The sequence below is a fragment of the Gorilla gorilla genome, chromosome 19 (genome assembly GCF_029281585.2).
Source record: "Gorilla gorilla gorilla isolate KB3781 chromosome 19, NHGRI_mGorGor1-v2.1_pri, whole genome shotgun sequence".
NCBI lineage: Eukaryota > Metazoa > Chordata > Mammalia > Primates > Hominidae > Gorilla > Gorilla gorilla.
Genome location: NC_073243.2, coordinates 68,056,020 through 68,076,518, shown reverse-complemented (window position 1 = coordinate 68,076,518; position 20,499 = coordinate 68,056,020).

The window sequence follows — 20,499 nt, the reverse complement described above, 5'->3', positions numbered from 1 at the left end:
TACTTATCTATCTCTATTTACCTACATATGTATTTTTATTATGGACAAATTTAAATATTGGTTGTAATATTGGCAATATACAATGAATATTCATAAAGTTTTTCTAAATATTCTAATAGTGAAAATGGTTCTTAATAAATAATGACTGTCAAATGAGTTCTGCTATACTGCTCATCAATGAGTCTGGCTATTGGTATATAATTCCCGTGGGAGCTGACCAGGCACTTTCGGCATCTATTCATGAAAGGTTTTCTTGATACTAGATAACTAACATAAAATATTAGAAATAATTCTGAATCCTATTCATTAACAAAAATATTATTATTCAAGAGAAAACATTTTTATGACAGGAAGGAACTATGAAAATTTAGCTTGATGTAAAAATATAGATAATTGAAATAGCAGTTTGGCATCTATACTTTTTCAAAGCTTATATTGTACTTATGCATGTTTCTAGCAAGCCCCTTGGCTAATTTGTGAAATTGGTATTCAGTTACTAACATTTTCTTTCTTTCCCTTTCTTTCTTTCTTTCTTTCTTTCTTTCTTTCTTTCTTTCTTTCCTTCCTTCCTTCCTTCCTTCTTTCTCTTTCATGGAGTTTCACTCTTGCTGCCCAGGCTGAAGTGCAATCTCAGCTCACTGCAATCTCTGTGTCTCGGGTTCAAGGGATTCTCTTGCCTCAGCCTCCCAAGTAGTTGGGATTGCAGGCATCTGCCACAATGCCTGTCTAATTTTTTGTATTTTTAGTAGAGATGAGGTTTCACCATGTTGGCCAAGCTGGTCTCGAACTCCTGACCTCAGGTGATCCACCTGCCTCGGCCTCCCAATGTGCTGGGATTACAGGCGTGAGCCACTGCACCCAGCTAACATTTTCTTATTTCATTAAAATATACCTTCCCTGTTCTCTGGTTTCTGTGGTTCTATAGTGCTGGTTATTTAATATGATGAACTGATTTCAAACAGATTGTTAATAGCTTTTAATGGCTGAATGTGACTCTCTCTTTTACTTCTTACTAGAATCTATTAAATGCAGCTGGGTGTCAATGAACAAAGTTTTCTTTACTTGAAGGTGTAGGGAGTGGGAAGTGTAATTTTGTCATATCTGTCCATCACATATGCAGTTCTCAACTCTATATATGCATAAAATTTAGTCATCATTCTTAACAATATTATATTCAGATGCCAGGGATGTTAAATATATCATCAGTAAAACATTCATGTCACTATACATGGGGGAGAATTTTAAAGTGCGAATTTATAAATACCCTAATGCATCAAATGATTTAATGTAGTAACCACAATCTTAAAATATATATGTTATTTGAGATAGATTTAGCAACCTGCTTCCTTTGGTCATAGTTTCCAATATATTAAAATAAAAGCATCAAGATTAGATAATTGGTAACATTACTTTCAACATGTTCAAGGATTCTAAGGTAAACTATATACTTCAGAACACAGTTAAATGTTGCTACAATGATATGCACATAATTAATAATCATAAGACATGATGAAAATAAGCATCACAGACAGGATAGTGTAAAAATAGGCTAAGGTAGTAATGAGTCAAAGAGATATGTGATCATAATTATTGATATCATAATAAAGATTTTTCTTTGTTGGAAATTTATTTGGCCTGGGTGCTAAGGCATCAGGACCAGATTTTAGTGATCTATTTCTATTCCTTGACCTAATCTCCCCTCCACACTTTGAGTTTTTTTTTTTCTGACAGATTTGCTGAAAGCAAAATTAACAATTTCCTACACTAGTCTCTTAAACAACAGGGTAATTACTTTTAAGTAATGTAAATTTTGTACTTTAGAGACCTTTTCAGCAGTCTCTGATTTTTCCCAACATTAATTGTTTGGCCAATGTCATATGTTGCTGTATTAAAGAAAACCACACACAATTAAATATGATTCTGGTAGTTTTGAAGGTTGTTAGGTCTTTGTGGAAGGTTTATGGGAAAATAAGAATGTAGCTAAATTATACAGCAAGATTATCTAAAAATCCTCAAAAGATCTTCCCTGACAATATTGCCATCAATCTGGGAGGGTTCTATTAGCTAAGGAAGATGTATATGTGTATGTGTGTGTGTGATTATTGATCAATAGAATCTATGACATCTTTGAGGGTTCAGTATCCAGTCTGGGAGTAAAGTCAAGAAAAGGAACTCAGAAACTCATTCTCTCTAGACTGTGTTCCAGGTGACCTCTTTGGTTTATCTGGATTACGAGTGAGTGCTAGAGAATCTGAAGGTTTGAGTCTTGGCTCCACCATTATTTAGTTATGTGACCCTGGACATTTTACTTAATCTTCATATATTCCAGTTTTCTCACTTGCAAAATTGAGTTAATGGCAGTCTCATTTCAAATGGTGATTGTGAGGATTAAGTGAGGTTGTGAATTTGCACACTATCCTCAACACGCTGCATTTCTCCATTAGGCCTGAAAAAAATAGTAGCTTCTAATGGTACTGTTATTCATTATTATTAACCAAAAGCAGTGTACATGTTTAACAACTGGCTCATAGAAATAAAGTCCTGATTTTTAGTGTTTGCCAATTTCTGTGGTATGAACACTCCCACTATGCCTGATTCAAGCTACCAACATGATGTTAGCCAGATGACAAAATTCCTGAAGATTTAACTATTGGCTCTTGTGAACTGGTATGAGACAGCTCCAGAACATCTTTTGACTGTCATTCAAAATGACGTCTGGCCACTTATTTATTTATCAGTTCAAGTTGCCATAAGATTGTTCTTCTAATCGTTGGCAAGTGAGAAGAAAGCTAATGATGAATCTATTTAGCTGGATTTCAAGAAGATGTGATAATGCTGGCACTGGCTATTGTTATAATTGTACATCTATGTTTAAAGCATCATCCAAGGAATTGAATGGATCTGTAGAAAAATATATCATTTTTTCTTTTTCTTCTTCTTTTTAAAATCTTTTGTTAGATTTCTGGTTCCAAAATGGCAGTGTAGAAGCAAGCTGGCTTTACTCCTCCTTACGGAAAATCAGAAACAAACATAAAGCACTGAGATTATCACCAGCAATAACCCAGAACTCAAATATGAGGAGGAGACAGTTCCTGGGACCACAAACATGAAGATACTCTGAGAAGATGGTAAGAGAATCAGGCACCCCTTCTCACAATCTGCCTGTCATCAGGCATGCAGAAAATCCTTCCCGCTACTCACTGTTTCTATATTGGAAAAAGTGAGATCAAGGTGGATAACCAGTATCCCCACCATCGTGAGTTCGCTGGCAGGATATCTGTCCCTGCCTCAACTTATAGGAAGCATTCGGAGTACTTGAAGGGAGAAATATCCCTGAGGATAGCCAGAGGAAAAGGGGAAGGCAGAAATACCATCTCCAGCCCTGGAAATTCTGCTCTGTCACTCCACCAAAGGAGATTCCAAATCAGAGTGGCTGTTTAGCAGCACCACACAGTAGAAGGTTCATTTCACAGGGCCCCTAGGCACAAACCTTGAGCCACCCTTCCACTTTGGAACCTCCCCCATTCAAGACAGGCACCACTCCTTTACCAGAGCCAAGGTCAGTCTGGGCTTTAGGCATCATTTACTGCTGAAAGGAGGTAACAACCTAGTGGGAAAAATAAAAGAAATAAAATCAATAGGTAAATTACAAAGAATCTCTAAGAAAACATATTCTATCATAACCAAAACAAGCCAGACATAGAAGACTGGAATAAACAACGAGTCCGTCGATGCAAGACAAAGATGTACATCTACAAGAAACAATAGCAAACAGGGACAACAACCTCCTCAAATGGACAAAGCAAGGGAACAGAGACTGACATTACTGAGATAGTGATATGTGAGTTCTCTGACCAGAAATTCAAAATAGCAGTTTAAAGGAAATTCAGGGATCTTCAAAATAACAGAAAAAAGATATTCAAAATGTTTTGTTATTGTTGCTAAGGCTTATCATTTTTGTTACTGATACAAAATATTTTACATATTTATGGGGTATGTATGAGTATTTGCTACATGAATAGAATGTGTAATGATCAAGTCAGGATATTGGGGTATTCTACACGTTGGTGACATTTCAAGTTCTCTCTTCTAGCCACTATGAAATATATAACACATTGTTGCTCACCATAGTCACCCTACTCTGCTATTGAATATTGGGACTTGCTTCTTCTATCTAACTGTATGTTTCTGCCCATTAATCAACCTCTCTTTATCTCTCTGACTCTCACCCACATACCTTTCTCAGCCTGTGGTTTCTGTCATTCTATTCTCTATCACTATGAGATCAACTTTTTAAGCTCTCACATGTGAGTGAGAACTTGCAGTATCTGCCTTTCTGTGTCTGGGTTATCTTACTTAACATAATCACCTCCAGATCCATCCATATTGCTACAAAAGACATCATTTCATTCTTTTTATGGCTGAATAGTATTCCATTATGTATGTATGCCACATTTTCTTTATCCATTAATTTTTTTTACAAATTATAAAGTATTAGGTAACAATGATAATGAAAATTTATAAAATTTAAATAATACAAATAATCTTAGAGAGAATATCATTAGCTACATTTTACCAGTATGAAAACTAATTAAGTAACTTACTTTAAAGTTGTATAGCTAGTTTTTGGCAGAAAAGGCAAGAATTTTAGTTTCCTGAGTCCACATCTGATTTTCTTTCCATGGTACTAAATTGCCTATCTTGCAAAGTTAGGGGCATGTCCGCCTATGATTCCAAGCCCCTAAAAAGTCCATTCATCTGTTGTTGGACACCTAGATTGATTCCACATCTTGGCTACTGTGAACAGTGCAGCAATAAACATGGGGATGCAGATGTCTCTTTGATATAATAATTTCTTTTTCTTTGGATATATACCCAGTAGTGGGATGAATGAATCATATGGTAGTTTCATTTTTAGGTTTTTGAGGAACCTCCATACTGTTTTTCATCGTGGTTGTGCTAATTCACTTTCCCACAACAGTGTATAAGAGTTCCTTCTCCACCACCTCACCAGCATCTGTTATTTTTAGTATTTTTAATAGTGCTATTCTAACTGGAGTAGGATAATATCTCATTGTGGTTTTGATTTGCATTTCTCTGATGATTAGTGATGTGGAACGTTTTTTTCATATACCTGTTGGCCATTTGTATGTATTATTTTGAGAAATGTCTATTCATATCATTAGCTCACTTTTTAATGGGATTTCTTTTTAAATTGTGGAGTTGTTTGAATTTCTTATATATGCTGGATATTAATCCCTTGCCAGATGAATAGTTTGCAAATATTTTCTCTCATTCTGTAAGTTGTATCTTCACTCTGTTGATAGTTTCTTTTGCTGTGCAGAAGCTTTTTAGTTTAATATAGTCCTATTTGCCTATTTATTGTGGTTGTCTGTGCTTTTGAGGTCTTAGCCATGAAATCTTTGCCTAGACTGATGTTTTGTTTTTTCTCTTTATTTTTTTTCTAGCAGTTTTATTGCTTCAGGTCTTACATTTAAGTCTTTAATCCATCTTCAGATGATTTTTGTGTATGGGGAGACATAGGTGTTCAGTCTATTCTTATGCATATCATGAATTTCAAATTTTCCCAAAACTATTTATTGAAGAATTTCCTTTCCCCAGTGTATGTTCTTGGCGCCTTTATTGAAAATCAGTTGGCTATAAATAAGTGAATTTAATTCTGGTGTCATTATTCTGTTTCATTGGTCTATGTGTCTGTTTTTATATCCTTAACAATCCTGTTATTATAGCTTTCTAATACATTTTGAAGTCAGGTAGGTGATGCCTTCAGCTGTGGTCTTTTTGCTCAGAATGGTTTTGGCTATTCTGGCTCTTTTTCTTTTCTTTTCTTTTTTTTTTAGTATTTATTGATCATTCTTGGGTGTTTCTCAGAGAGGGGGATTTGGCAGGGTCATAGGACAATAGTGGAGGGAAGGTCAGCAGATAAACAAGTGAACAGAGGTCTCTGGTTTTCCTAGGCAGAGGGCCCTGCCGCCTTCCGCAGTGTTTGTGTCCCTGGGTACTTGAGATTAGGGAGTGGTGATGACTCTTAATGAGTATGCTGCCTTCAAGCATCTGTTTAACAAAGCACATCTTGCACCGCCCTTAATCCATTTAACCCTTAGTGGACACAGCACATGTTTCAGAGAGCATGGAGTTGGGGGTAAGGTTATAGATTAACAGCATCCCAAGGCAGAAGAATTTTTCTTAGTACAGAACACAATGGAGTCTCCTATGTCTACTTCTTTCTACACAGACACAGTAACAATCTGATCTCTCTTTCTTTTCCCCACATTTCCCCCTTTTCTATTCGACAAAACCGCCATCGTCATCATGGCCTGTTCTCAATGAGCTATTGGGTACACCTCCCAGATGGGGTGGCAGCCGGGCAGAGGGGCTCCTCACTTCCCAGATGGGGAGGATGGGCAGAGGAGCTCCCTCACCTCCCAGACGGGGTGGCTGGCTGGGCGGGGGCTGCCCCCCACCTCCCGGAAGGGGCGGCTGCCGGGCGGAGATGCTCCTCACCTCCCAGACGGGGTGGCAGCAGGGCAGAGACACTCCTCAGTTCCCAGATGGGGTCACGGCCGGGCAGAGGCACTCTTCACATCTCAGATGGGGCGGCGGGGCAGAGGCACTCCCCACATCCCAGACGATGGGCAGCCGGGCAGAGACGCTCCTCACTTCCTAGACGGGATGACAGCTGGGAAGAGGCGCTCCTCACTTCCCAGACTGGCGGCCGGGCAGAGGGGCTCCTCACATCCCAGACGATGGGTGGCGAGGCAGAGACGCTCCTCACTTCCTAGACGGGGTGGCGGCTGGGCAGAGGCTGCAATCTCCACACTTTGGGAGGCCAAGGCAGGCAGCTGGGAGGTGGAGGTTGTAGCGGGCCGAGATCACGCCACTGCACTCCAGCCTGGGCAACATTGAGCACTGAGTGAGCGAGACTCCCTCTGCAATCCCGGCACCTCGGGAGGCCAAGGCTGGCAGATCACTCGCGGTCAGGAGCTGGAGACCAGCCCGGCCAGCACGGTAAAACCCCGTCTCCACCAAAAAAAAAAGAAAACCAGTCAGGCGTGGTGGCGCACCCCTGCAATCCCAGGCACTCGGCAGGCTGAGGCAAGAGAATCAGGCAGGGAGGTTGCAGTGAGTCGAGATGGCGGCAGTACAGTTCAGCCTCGGCTCGGCATCAGAGGAAGACCATGCAAAGGGGAGGGGGAGGGGGAAGGAGAGGGAGAGGGAGAGGGACTATTCTGGCTCTTTTTTGGTTCCATATGAATGGATTTTTTTTTTTCTGATTCTGTGAAAAATGACATTCATATTTTTGATAGAGGTGGCATTGAACATGTAGATTACTTTCAGCACTATGGTCATTTTAATGATATTCTTCTAATTCCTGAACTTGGGATGTCTTCCAATTTGTTTGTATCTTCCTCAGTTTCTTTAATTAGTGTTTCATAGTTTTCCTTGTAGAGACCTTTCATCTCCTTGGTTAAATTTATTCCTAAGTATTTTATTTTTTGTAGTTATTGTAAATAGGATTGCTTTCTTAGTTTCTTTCTCAATAAGTTCATTATTGGTGTATAGAAGCACTACTGATTATTCTTTATTGATCTTGTATCCTACAACTTTAATGAACTTATTTATCAAATCTAGTGGTTTTTTTGTTGGAGTCTTAAGATTTTTCTAGATAAGATCATATCATCAGCAAAACAGGACAATTTGAATTCCTCTTTTCTAATTTAGATGCCCTTTATTTCTTTCTCTTGCCTGATTGCTCTGGCTAGAACTTATAGTAATATGTTGAGTAGGAATGGTGAAAGCAGACATCCTTGTCTTGTTCCAGATCTCAGAGGAAAGCTTTCAGTTCTTCCCCATTCAATATGATGTTAACTGTGGGTTTTACCATATATGACCTTTATCATTTTGGGTATGCTTTTTCTATTCCTAGTGTGTTGAGAATTTTTATTGTGATGGGATGTTGAATTTTACCAGAGGCCTTTTCTGTATATATTGAGATGATCATATGGCTTTTGTCCTTTATTCTATTGATGAGATAAATTATGTTTATTGATTTGTATGTTGAACCATACTTGCATCCCTGCTATAAATCCTACTTGGTAATAGTATACTATTTTGGTAATGTGCTGTTAGATTGGTTTGCTAGTATTTTCTTGAGGGTTTTTATGTGTATGTTCATCAGGGATACTGACCTGTAGTTATATTTTTTGCTGTGTCCTTGTCTGGTTTTCATATTAGAGTAACACTAGTCTTATACAGTAAGTTATGGAAAGTTCCCTCTTCTTCAATTTTTTGGAATAGTTTAATGAGGATTGGTATTAATTCTTCTTTATAGGTGTGGTAGAATTTAGCTGAGGTTCCATCCAGTTCTGAGCTTTTCTTTCTTTCTTTCTTCCTTTCTTTTCTTTTCTTTTCTCTTCCTTCCTTTCTTTCTTTCTTTCTTTCCTTCTTTCTTTCTTTCTTTCTTTCTTTCTTTCTTTCTTTCTTTCTTTCTTTCTTTCTTTCTTTTCCTTTCTCTTTCTTTTCCCTTCCCTTCCCTTCCCTTCCTTTCCTTCTTTTCTTTCTCTCTTTCTTTCTTGACAGAGCCTCACTCTGTCACTAGGCTGGAATGCAGTGGTGTGATCTTGGCTCCCTGCAACCTCCACCTCTTGGGTTCAAGCAATTCTCCTGCCTCAGCCTCCCAAGTAGCTGGGACTACAGGCGAGCACCACCACACCCAGCTAATTTTGTATTTTTAGTAGAGATGGGGTTTCCCCATGTTGGCCATGATGGTCTTGATCTCTTGACCTCGTAATCTGCCCACCTTGACCTCCCAAAGTGCTGGGATTGCAGGTATGAACCACCGTGCCCAGCCTGAGCTTTTCTTTTATTGGGAGACTTTTCATTACTGATTCAGTCTCACTACTTGTAACTTCAGGTTTTCTATTTTTTCTTGATTCAGTTTTGATAGGTTTTATGTTTCCAGCTGTTTATTAATTTTATTTAAGTATTCCAGTTTGTTAGCATATAGTTATTCATAATTGTTTCTAATAATCTTTTGTATTTCTATTCTATCAGTTTGTAATGTCTCCTTTTTCATTTCTGATTTTGTTTATTTGGATTTTCCTTCTTTAATCTTCATTAGTCTAGCTAGTGATATGTCAATTTTATTTATCATTTTGAAGAACCAAGCTTTTGTTTCATTGATTCTTTGAATTTTTTTCATCTCTATTTCATTTAGTTCTACTCTGATATTTATTACTTTTTGTTCTGCTAATTTTGGTTTGGTTTTTTCTTACTTTTTTCGTTTCTTAAAGGGTGTTAGATTATTTAAAATTTTTTTCTACTTTTGCTATGTTATGTTTGCATTTTAATTTGTTTCAAGAAATTTTTGATTTCCAACTTAATTTCTTCATTGACCCAATGACCTTTCAGGAGCATGTTGTTTAATTTCCACATTTTTGTATAGTTTCCAAACTTCCTCTTGGTACTGAATTTTACTTTTATTACATTATAGTTTGGGAAGATACTTGATGGGATTTTGATTTGTTAAATTTAGTGAGACTTACTTTGTGGCTTAACAGGTACTCTATCCTGGAGAATGTTCCATGTGCTGATAAGAATAATATATATTATATAGTTGTTGGATAAAATGTTTTGTAATATCTGTTAGGTCTAAAGCCCTGTTTAAATCCACCATTTCTTTGTTGATTTTTCTGTCTAGATGATGCTGTCTGTGGCTGAAAGTGAGTATTGAAGTCCCCAACTATTGTTGTATTAGCATCTACCTATCTCTTTAGATCTATTAATATTTGCTTTATGAATCTGGATGCTCCAGTATTGGGTGCATACATATTTATAATTATTTCCTGTAGTTGAATTGATATTTTTATCACTATATAATGACCGTCTTTGTCTTTTTTTAACTTAAGTCTGTTTTATATGATAAAAGTATAGCCAATACTGCTTGCTTTTGGTTTTTGTTTGTGTGGAATATCTATTTTCATCCCTACTTAGAGTCTATATGTGTCTTCACCCATAAAGTGCATTGCTTGTAGGCAGTATATAGTTGGATCATGCTTCTTGATCTATTTAGCTATTCTATATATTTTAAGTGAACAATTTAATCTGTTTTTCATTCTTGGTAATTATTGATATGTCAGGGCTTTTTGTCCTTGTCATTTTTTTTATTGTTTTCTATATTCTTTGTTTCTTTCTTTTTTCTCTTATTGTTTGTCATTGTGGTCTGTTTTTTTCTGTAGTGGCACAATTTGAGTCTTTTCTCTTTCTCATTTGTGTGTTTGATTTACCCATGAGGTTTATACTTTCATGTGTTTTCATGATGATAAATGTCTTCCTTTCACTTCGAGGTTTAGAACTCTCTTTAGTATTTCTTGTAGTACCAGTCTTGTGGTGATAGATTCCCTTAGCATTTGCTTGTCTGGAAAAGAATTTATTTCTTCTTCATTTATTAAGGATATTTTTGTTGGTTGTAGTATTCTTGGGTGACAGTTTTTTTTTTTTTTTCAGTTAGCCTTTTAAATATTACACTCATTCTCTTGGCCTATGAGGTTTCGGATGAGAAACCTGCTGTTAGTTTATGGGAGTTCCTTTAATAGGCAACTAAACAATTTTACCTTGCTACTTTTGAATTCTTTCTTTTTCTTTGACTTTAAACAGTTTGGCTATCATATCAGGTGAAGATACCTTTTTGTGTTTTATGTGTTTGAGGATCATTGAGCCTCCTGTATCTGGATGTGTAAATATCTTGCTAGACCTGGGAAGTTTTCATTTACTATTTCATCAAATAGGTTTTGTAACCCTTTTGTTTTCTCTTTGGTGTTGAGGACACCAATAATTTGTATATTTTGTCATTTTATGTTGTTGCAAATGTCACAAAGACTTTGTTCAATCATTGTTATTATTTTTCAAAAGACATGTCTTCAAGTTCTGAGATTCTTTCTTCTGCTTGATCTAGTCTATGGTTGAAGTTTTGAATGTATTTTGTATTTCATACAATAAATTCTTCAGTTCCAGGATTTCTATTTGGTTCATTTAAAAATTATTGATCTTGTTGGCAGATTTCTCACTCATATCTTGAATTAGTTTTCTGATTTCTCTATATTGTATTTCAGAATTCTCTCATATCTCACTGAACTTCTTTAAAACAGCATTTTTAATGTTTTATCTGAGATTTTTCATGAATTTCTTTTTGATTGGGATCTGCTGCTGGAGAATTATTGAGTTCCCTTGGAGGTGTTGTATTTCTTCAATTTTTCATGTTTCTTGTGTCCTCATGTTGATATCTACCCATCTAGTGTAACAGTCGCCCCTTCCAATTATTTGGATTTGCTTTTGTAGGGGAGGACATTTTCCTAAACATGGATATACATTGTTAGTTGAGTAGGCAACTTTGGCTTTGATTTTATGTCTATGCAGTAGTTTGGTCTCTGTATGACTTCTTTAGCTTTAACCAGCTTTAGTGGTTAAATCTAAATCACAGCTATCTCTGATTTCCTTGGTGGTTTATGGTGCAGTTGTTAGTGGAGGCTGTGGTGAAGTTTTGCTGAGTCCATTCTCAGTGGATATATAGGAAGGCAGTTGCAAAGGGCACAAAAATTCAGAAAAAAAATTTAAAGACTTTTAACGAAGACATAGAAATAATAAAAAATCAAGTGGAAACCTTGGAAATGAGAAATACATTGGCTGACTGAAAATTTTATTAGAGACTTCCAACAGTGAAATGGATCCAGCAGAGGAAAAAATCAGTAAGCTAGGACACAAGATATTTGAAAATACACAGGCAGAGGGAAAAAAAGAAAAAGAAGATTGCCATATAAAAAATTACCTGAAAAGACCAGATTTAAGAATTATTGGTGTTCAAGAAGGAGTTGAGCAAGAGCAAGTGGTAGAGCGCTTATTCAAAGCAATCATAACAGAAAACTTTTCAAAGCCTGAGAAAGATATAAATATCCAAGGAGAGGAATATCAGAGAACACCAAACAGATCTGACCCAATTAAGAGGCATATAATAATAAAATTCTCAAAGGTCAAAAACAAAGAGAGAATTCTAAAAGCAGAAACAAATAGAAGCAAGAAACATAAAGGAGCTGCAATTCATCTGGCAACAGTCTTCTCAATGGAAACCATACAAGCCAGGAGGGAGTGGGACAATATTTTCAAAGTCCTCAGAAAAGAAACTGCCATCTAAGATACTGTATCCAACAAATTTATTCTTCAAATATAAAGTCTTTCCCAAATAAACAAAAACTGAGAAAATTCAACACCACCAGACACACCTTACTACAAATGCTAACTTTTGTTGCCAGTACTTAGAAGAGTAAATTTTTCACAATAAGTGCTCAGTAAATATTTTATGAATGAATGAATGAATAAATATCTCAATATACTGAATAGTCATTCTACTTTATGTAGCCTCTGGGCACTTGGCTTTCATTTTCTTTTCCTTTAGCATTTTATATCTTTTAACAGTTTTATTCATGAGAGAATATAAGTATAAGCTTAATGAACACAGAAATGTACAGATAGAAATTGTAGTTTTGCTACTGAATTCTTACTGGCTATCTGTGAAATCCTTTTAGAGAAGGTCAAGTGGGTGTAAGCGACCAATTTTTTATGCCCACATGTGTAATTGTTTCTTCAAAGAAGTCAAAAGGCAAAGTTCTATTGCAAATTATATATTGTATTGGTAATCAACTAGGAGGGCAGGATTTCCTAGACCAAAATGTGCATGATTTATAGGAAAAGATGAACAGTAAGCCCAAAATACAGTTTTCTTTTTACAAAAATAGATTCATGATAGGATGCTTCAGATTGTCTTGAAATCTCTATAGTCAATAGACTGATGATTGAAATTTTATAGACAATTACATTATTTCTTATTTATTTAAGACTGTCTAGCAAGCTCAATTACCCAGATTGCTAGCTCCCTTCTTTCCATTTAATTAGCCTGAAATGATCAAGGTCTGAAATTCATTTAGGGACTTTGGGACATTTTTATTTATTGGGGAATCTCTTAGTGTATGACTCTTGAGTGCATTAAATGGTCACTAGGGACCAAATGGTTAAAGCTGCTTATGAATATTATGGGTTCTCTCTGAGATTGAAACTCATTCCCTGAAGAGTTTATGTTCTAATATGAAGCTAACCAAAAACATAAATCCATAACATTTAGAGGCATGGTGATGGTAACATTAGATTTGAATCTTCTAATCTTAAAATATCTCAAGGGAGGACACAGAAACTGAAGTTATCTGATGCCTTAACAGCTAATGACAATTAAAACCAACTTTTATGCCAACAATGCTAGCTTAATGTATAGAAAAGTGAATTTAGATAATTGAAAATATGTTTCAAAATAGCACACATTTCAAAAGTGAAAAAATGGAAAAATAGCAAGAAATACTGGTATGAAAACTATAAAACAATTACCATATCTTTTATAACTTGTTTTTTTCAGAAAGACCTATTCATTTTCAGCTCTTTCAAAGATTAAAAAAGGATTTGTAACATGTATGTTGAGTTGAATCTTTTTGGAATCAATGAAATTTTAATTTTTAGCAATACACTATGACTCCTTTCAAAAGGTAAACTCTTCAAAATGTTCTCGATCCACACTTGCTAATTTGGAATTCTAAATGAACCTTATTGAATCATAATGCAATCTTTGAACTCTATCAGATCGATTTTTAATAATGTATTTTTTCCACAAGGAAGGGAGAGGTTATTTCTTTCTATCTATCTATCTATCTATCTATCTATCTATCTATCTATCTATCACCTATCCATCCACCCACCTACCCTACTTATCCACTTTCCTTTTACCTCTCACTTGTATATACATATTAAACTAGTAGTTCATTGGTGTAGATGATTTCAAGTATAATAAGTCTCATGTTGAAAAATTATTTTATTGTTTGTATGACTATGTTCAGATATTATTTCCCCAAGACACTTGATATCTGTTCTGTAGGTGATTTTGATCCTATAATGTCAGAAATAAACTTTCTGCATAATCACCAGCTGAGTAGATATGACATTTTAAGTGTGTAATTTGAAATGTTGGTAGGAAATTGGAATCTTGAGTTTTATATCCTCCTTTAAAATCAGATATTGAAAAAAGTTATTAAATTATTTGAAAGCTTATGATTTTTAAGTTAAAATTATTTTTCAAATGGTGATATTTAAATGATATTTAGCTAAAATTAAAGATGGATTCCACAAGGCACTAGAAGGAGTATCTTGTTCTCTAAACTTTATGAAAGCAAGTGACCTTTCCCTTTCCCTTCCTCCAGCCCAAGTTTACCATCCCAGCAAGGCTCTCTTACTATGAGCCCTCTTGCCAGTGCTCTGCTGATCCCCTTAGTTTGCCGCTCCCCACTTAAAACTCGACCTCAAGCTTGGACTAAAACATTTTTCCTAGCTTCCCCTGAATCCTGAATGAGGCAGGCTAGAATTTTTATGAAATTTCAGGAGAATTAAAACAAATAGATAAAGCTTAAAATGTTCAAGCTTACATAAGTAGCTTTCTGAGTTTACCATACTTAATGCACCACCAAGGCTCATAAAGTCTATTTCATTTCATAACCTAGCTCTCAAGGTAACAACCCTTTAGCTCCCCAAAAGGTACTGTCACATAAGAATAACCTTCTTGCCATTTTGCAGTTTTGTGATCAAAATCCAAAGATAGTTCTAAGATTTTCTCATGGCTCTTTTTTTTCTATTTATAGTGATGTGCTAATTCTAAGGCCTGGTATTGTTGAGATTCTAATGACTGACAGAATAAAATAATCTCTATCTTTAGTGAGATTCTGTGTTTTCCATACTGTAAATTTCTAGGTTTCCATGAAGTAAAACAAAATGTTAACCTGAAATTAGTCTACTGTTGATACAACATCATTAACATGGTTTAATCAACAGGAGTCATTCTTTTTCAGAACCATGTAACAGAATTTTTGTGATGTGTTTATGTGTATGTGTAGGATTCTGTTAGGGGAAGCATGATAAGAGCTATTCTCTATTATTTTTATTTCTCTACTCATATCCTATTTTTGGGTCTTGTGCTTCATTCTAAAGAAAAAAAAAACAAATACATTCAACACTTATTTATTATTGTATAATGCCTAAATAATGCTTTTAACTTTTTAAAGTATTACTATTAGATTGGTGCAAAAGTAATTGCAGTTTTTAGCTTTACCTTCAATGGCAAAATCGCAATTACTTTTGTGCCAACCTAACATTTATTAATTATTTAGAGACAGAGTCTTGCTTTGTCACCTAGGCTAGAGAGCAGTGGCATGATTACCACTCACTGAAGCCTTGACCTCCTGGGCTCAAGCAATTCTCCTAACTCAGCCTCCTGAGTAGCTAGGACTACGGGCATGCACCACCACGCCCAGCTAACACATATATATATATGTTTTTTTTGTGGGAGGAGGGGTAGAGACGGAGTTTTTGCCATGTTGGCCAGGCTAGTCTTGAACTTCTGGGCCTAAACAATCTTCTTGCTTTGGCCTCCCAAAATACTGGAATACAGGCATGAGCCACTGCACCTGGCCTCCTTTTATATTTAAGTATTGATTTGATATAACATGTTCACCAAATCTTAATAACAGTCATGAAAGCAAAAGCAATTATTTACCTACTTTAGGAAAGACATGAATTAGCAAATTTGCAGAACATATGAAGAACGTTGTTAAATTCTTTACACCATTTTGAAGAATGATTAAGACTATTTTGAACAGAAAGTAGAGACTATAGGAAGAAAGGAATAGTTGCAGGGCAGGATAGTTTCATTTTAAGCTTGTTCGAAATACTATAATTGAGCCAATTCAAATAAATAAAATTTCCAAAGTAAACTATAAAGTTTTGGATAACCAGCTGTTTGGTCTCAAACTCCTGGCCTCAACAGATCTTCTTGCCTTGGCCTCCCAAAGTGTTGGTATTACAGATGTAAGCCACTGTGCCCAGCTGCACTTACTGTTGGGAATCATCCTTCCCAGCTTCCTCCTATTCATTTGGCTGTTGGAGACATGCATTGTCTCTTTTTCTATTTTCTTAAAAATAATGTCTTCTTAATTGGTTTAAATAAATGAGTCCCATGTCACTAGGTCTCAAAATTCAACAATGTAGTTCAAACTTATTAATTCGGATCCCAAATATCCAGAATTTGTGACAACGTAGTTTAAGACTGGGTTGAGTTTATTTTGTACCATCTTTGAGAGAGTGGTTGCTGAGTAAATTCTTAGCCTTAATGACATCACAAGGAGAATCATGTTTCCAGATTAAGACATAGAGGTTAAGATTTAACTTTCTCAATGTCACACATTAATTAATGGCAGAGCCAAGACTGTAGCCCAGGACTCCTGATTCCCATTCAGAGGCAACTTATGAGAAGATACTGTTTTCAGGCAATTTAGAAATTTCTTTTGTATATAGAACGTGATGAACGGTTACAATTTTTCTGATTCGTATATACATTACTATGTGTGCATGCTTCTCCCCTCCTCTATAGCAGGATGGGAATATTTTGCCTAATTTGGGGGTACAAATTTCTAACTAAATGAAGTTTGGAAATAATTGAGAGAGTGAGAAGACCTTTAAAGAACTGTAGTATCATTGTTAAGCAACTCAAAATTAAATTTAGTCACAGGGTAAACTGATATAAGGAATGTGGCTAATGCTGTCTGGGCAAATGGTAAAACAAGGAAAGGGTTTGTGAAAAAGTTAAATAAGGGGTTATGGAAGTGTTCACCCCCTTGGACATAAACTGGCCCACAGGATGTTAAATCATTTTAACTCCAAGTTTGTGTACATGGTGGGGAACTGGTTGGTTATCCAATATGGACTTTAAAGGAACAAACAAGAAAGGAAACAATTTATGTCGGTCTTTTGAGTAACACAGAGGAAATGATCAGCGATGTAGACATAAGGGACTGCTTAACGGAGTGATAGCCATCATAATTCAGTTAGATTGTAATTCATAATCAAGTGAGACCCAGGAAAGTAACACTTAGAATGATGATTGCCAAATTACAGCAGAAAAAATGCTGAGAGAAACACAATACTTAAATATAAAGTTGAGAGAGAACGCTCTGGAGGACAATATTGAAAAGTATAAGAAGGAATGGTCACTAAAAATATGCATCAATTTTGTTTTTAAAATTCTACAATGGCTAAATCACTTGTTATAATCTAGGGAAAGAAAATATAATGTGTGAATAATAAATATAAAATGCAAATGAGGTCCAGGAAAGATTACAGAATAAAATTAAAACTGTGAAGTGCTAATGAAAGCTATGTTGGCAAAAATAAACATTGTTGCAGAAGAAGGTAACATAATGAAATACAACTTTTTTTCTCAAGATTCTAACATATAAAATATCAGAGACAGCTTGTACTAGCCCTAGAAAGATGGCAAGGAAAACCCATGGGTAGAAGAGATGGATAATTGTTAAAATAGAAGAATTTTAAGTTTGAGTTGACAGCAAATATGGCCTCACCTGATTACTTAGCTTTGATGAGATAAGAATTTATTCTGCCTAGGTATAGACAAAGACCGTAATTTATTTGAGCTTTAGGGAAATTCTGTGTAAACGTTGCACAAAGGCTGACCTGTTACTAAGCTTGAAGACTACAGCCCTGGCTCAAGAAGGTGGTGTTTTCCTTTGGCAGAGCTGAAATCATGGAGCAAGAGTGAGCCTTGGAGTCAGTGGGCATGGGTCTATTCCATGTCTGCCCTCAGTAGCTGGATGAATTTAGGCAAATCACGTTAGTTATGGAGTTTGGTTGCTTCAAAATTATTAGATAGATAAGACCATTTCTCAGTTCCTTTTAAGTTGAGGTGTATGAAAAAATAACACAAAAATAACACAAAAATAACATGAAAACTGCCCTTTCTTTTATTCCTGAATCTGCACAACAAAAACCCAGGGCTTAGGAAAGGGAAGTAACCTAATTTCTTTCTTTCTTCCTGACCTCTGATCCTAGTAATGATTTTAAGAGCAAATGCCAGGTGGGAAGATTTCATAACGATTTGAAGTGATCTGAGAATAGAAATACTTTGTGAGATTCTGAAAGTCTTGCTGTTCTGTTGAATCCTTGCTTACAGATAGGACTGAAAAACTTGGGTGTCATTGTGATTTACCGGTACATGATGATTGTATTCACTCACTCGTTCAGCAGGGATCTTTTGAGAGACTACCATATGCTAGGTATGCTCTAGGGTGTATGCGTACAAAGTAATAAGGCATCACTCCTATTTTAAAGGACTCACTATAATGAATTGATTTTCATGTTTTGCATTGGTAGAAATAAATATAGTATTGTTGAAAAGCAACTTGGATACTTTTATGAAGGACATTTAAAAAATAATTACTTGACATCAGTGTATTTGTTTTTTAATAGCTACTATATGCTGTATTTTTATGAATTTAATATATTTTATCAAATTTAAGATATCATCAATTAGTAGATGCATCATTAGTATCACAAGTACTTTGTGGGGGGAAAGAAGAAACTGCTATACACAGGTATGCATTGATTTTAGACATCCTATTTTATGAACTCTCAAAATATGAAAGAAATGTGATTTCTAATTGAACAGATACAGTTGGTCAGTACATAATAAAATACTCTTGGAGATGAGCAGGACCTGAATAGTGAGAAAAATAGCAAATTATCCATAAACTGGGAATATTTAGTAATTTCCTCTACTTACAGTAGTATAGAAAGGTATTTGACAATCAAGACATCTGTAGCTTTTCAAACAAATCACAAGACCTTTAGCAAGGGTCTCATTTGTGAGGAGCTAGAAAGGGATACATCTTCCTCACATCAACCTGTGTTATTTATCCCAGATACACATTCTGCACCGAATAGGCCAAAAGGTTGTTGAATGGGCTAAGCTGAATTGTCACTTCTTAGTTCTTATTTATAATAGAAAGTGGAAATATGAGTGTAGGGGATAGAATAAATATTATTTCTTTTTAATCCTATCTATACATCATGGGTAATTGCAAGTTATAGGTGTAAATAATTGAATACAGTTGCAGCTGCAACTGTAAACTGGCAGAGAAGTACATTTCCAAGCTGTTGCCTTGAAAATAGTAACATCAGCCAACGCACGGAATGCTTGGATGCATTTTTTTGTTTGTATGTGAATGTTTTACATAAATCACATCTTGCTTCCCCAAAGAATATAGCACACATGTAATTACACATATTTACTTATTATGGGGCTAAGATGTATGCTCATACAATTTTTAAAACATCATAATTTATTGAAAAACTAGGTTTCAAGTGATATGTACAGTCAACTTTGGGCCAAGAAGATATAGAAATTGATCTTGGGTGCCAAATCTGATTTGGACGGTGAATTGTCTACAGAAATTGCTGCCAAAAATATTTGTTGTGAGTCAGAATTTCTTATTGTATAAATTGATGAAAAATTTCTGTATCAGGTATGTGGTGTGCCATATGAATATTAATAAAATCATTTTGAAATAAGCCAATAGACCATTTGCCTTAGAATATATACATACTTACTATATTCTAACTTAGTCTGTGGGCTAGAATTATACCATATCTGATTCTGTAGAATTTTTTCTTGTGTAAATCATTTATGCATTGTAATGGGCTGAATGTTTATGTTTTCCCCAAATTCATATGTTAAAAATCTTAACCTCCAAGGTGATGATATGAGGAGGTGGGATCTTTGGGAGGTGATTAGGTCACAAGGGTAGAGCTTTCATGAATGGGATTAGTGCCCTTATAAAAGAGACCCTAGAGAGACCCCCTTGTGCCCTCTGCAAAGTGAGGACACAGCAAAAAGATGGCCATCTATGAACCAGGGAGAGTACCCTCACTAGACACCAAATCTGCCACAAGACACCCTAGACTGTCACCAGACTGGGGAGCACAACAATGGCTACAAGAATTTAGGTCAAAGATAATAAATAGACTGAACAAAATTAGTAACATAGTGACCGTAGGAATGGAAAGAATGGCAAAAATTACAGGAATATCCAGGAGGAAGAACATATAGAACTTGAAAGAATAATTGGATATGAGGATGAGAATAAGCAAGATAGTAGTTGTGTATTCCAAAATTTCTGGCTTAGGCAACTGGTATTCATCAACACAGGCATACATGAAAACAGGCTTGGTAGCAAGATGGTGGGTTAAGTTTGGAACATATTGTGTGTGAGATAGCCTAGTAGATATTTGGAAATATGAATCAGGATGTCAGGCAAGAGGTCTTGGATGATAGATTTAAAAGCCAATGGGATTAATAGTGGGTGAACTATTGGTTGTATGTGAGATTACTCAGGGAGAGTAAATAAAGTAGGAAGAAAAGAGAAGTGAGGATTGTATTTAGGGAACAACATTCATGGGTAGTTTTGAGGGGAGGAATCATGAAGCACCAAGAACGAGCAATGGAAAGGAATAGGAAAAATAAGGACAATACTAAAAGCCAAGAGA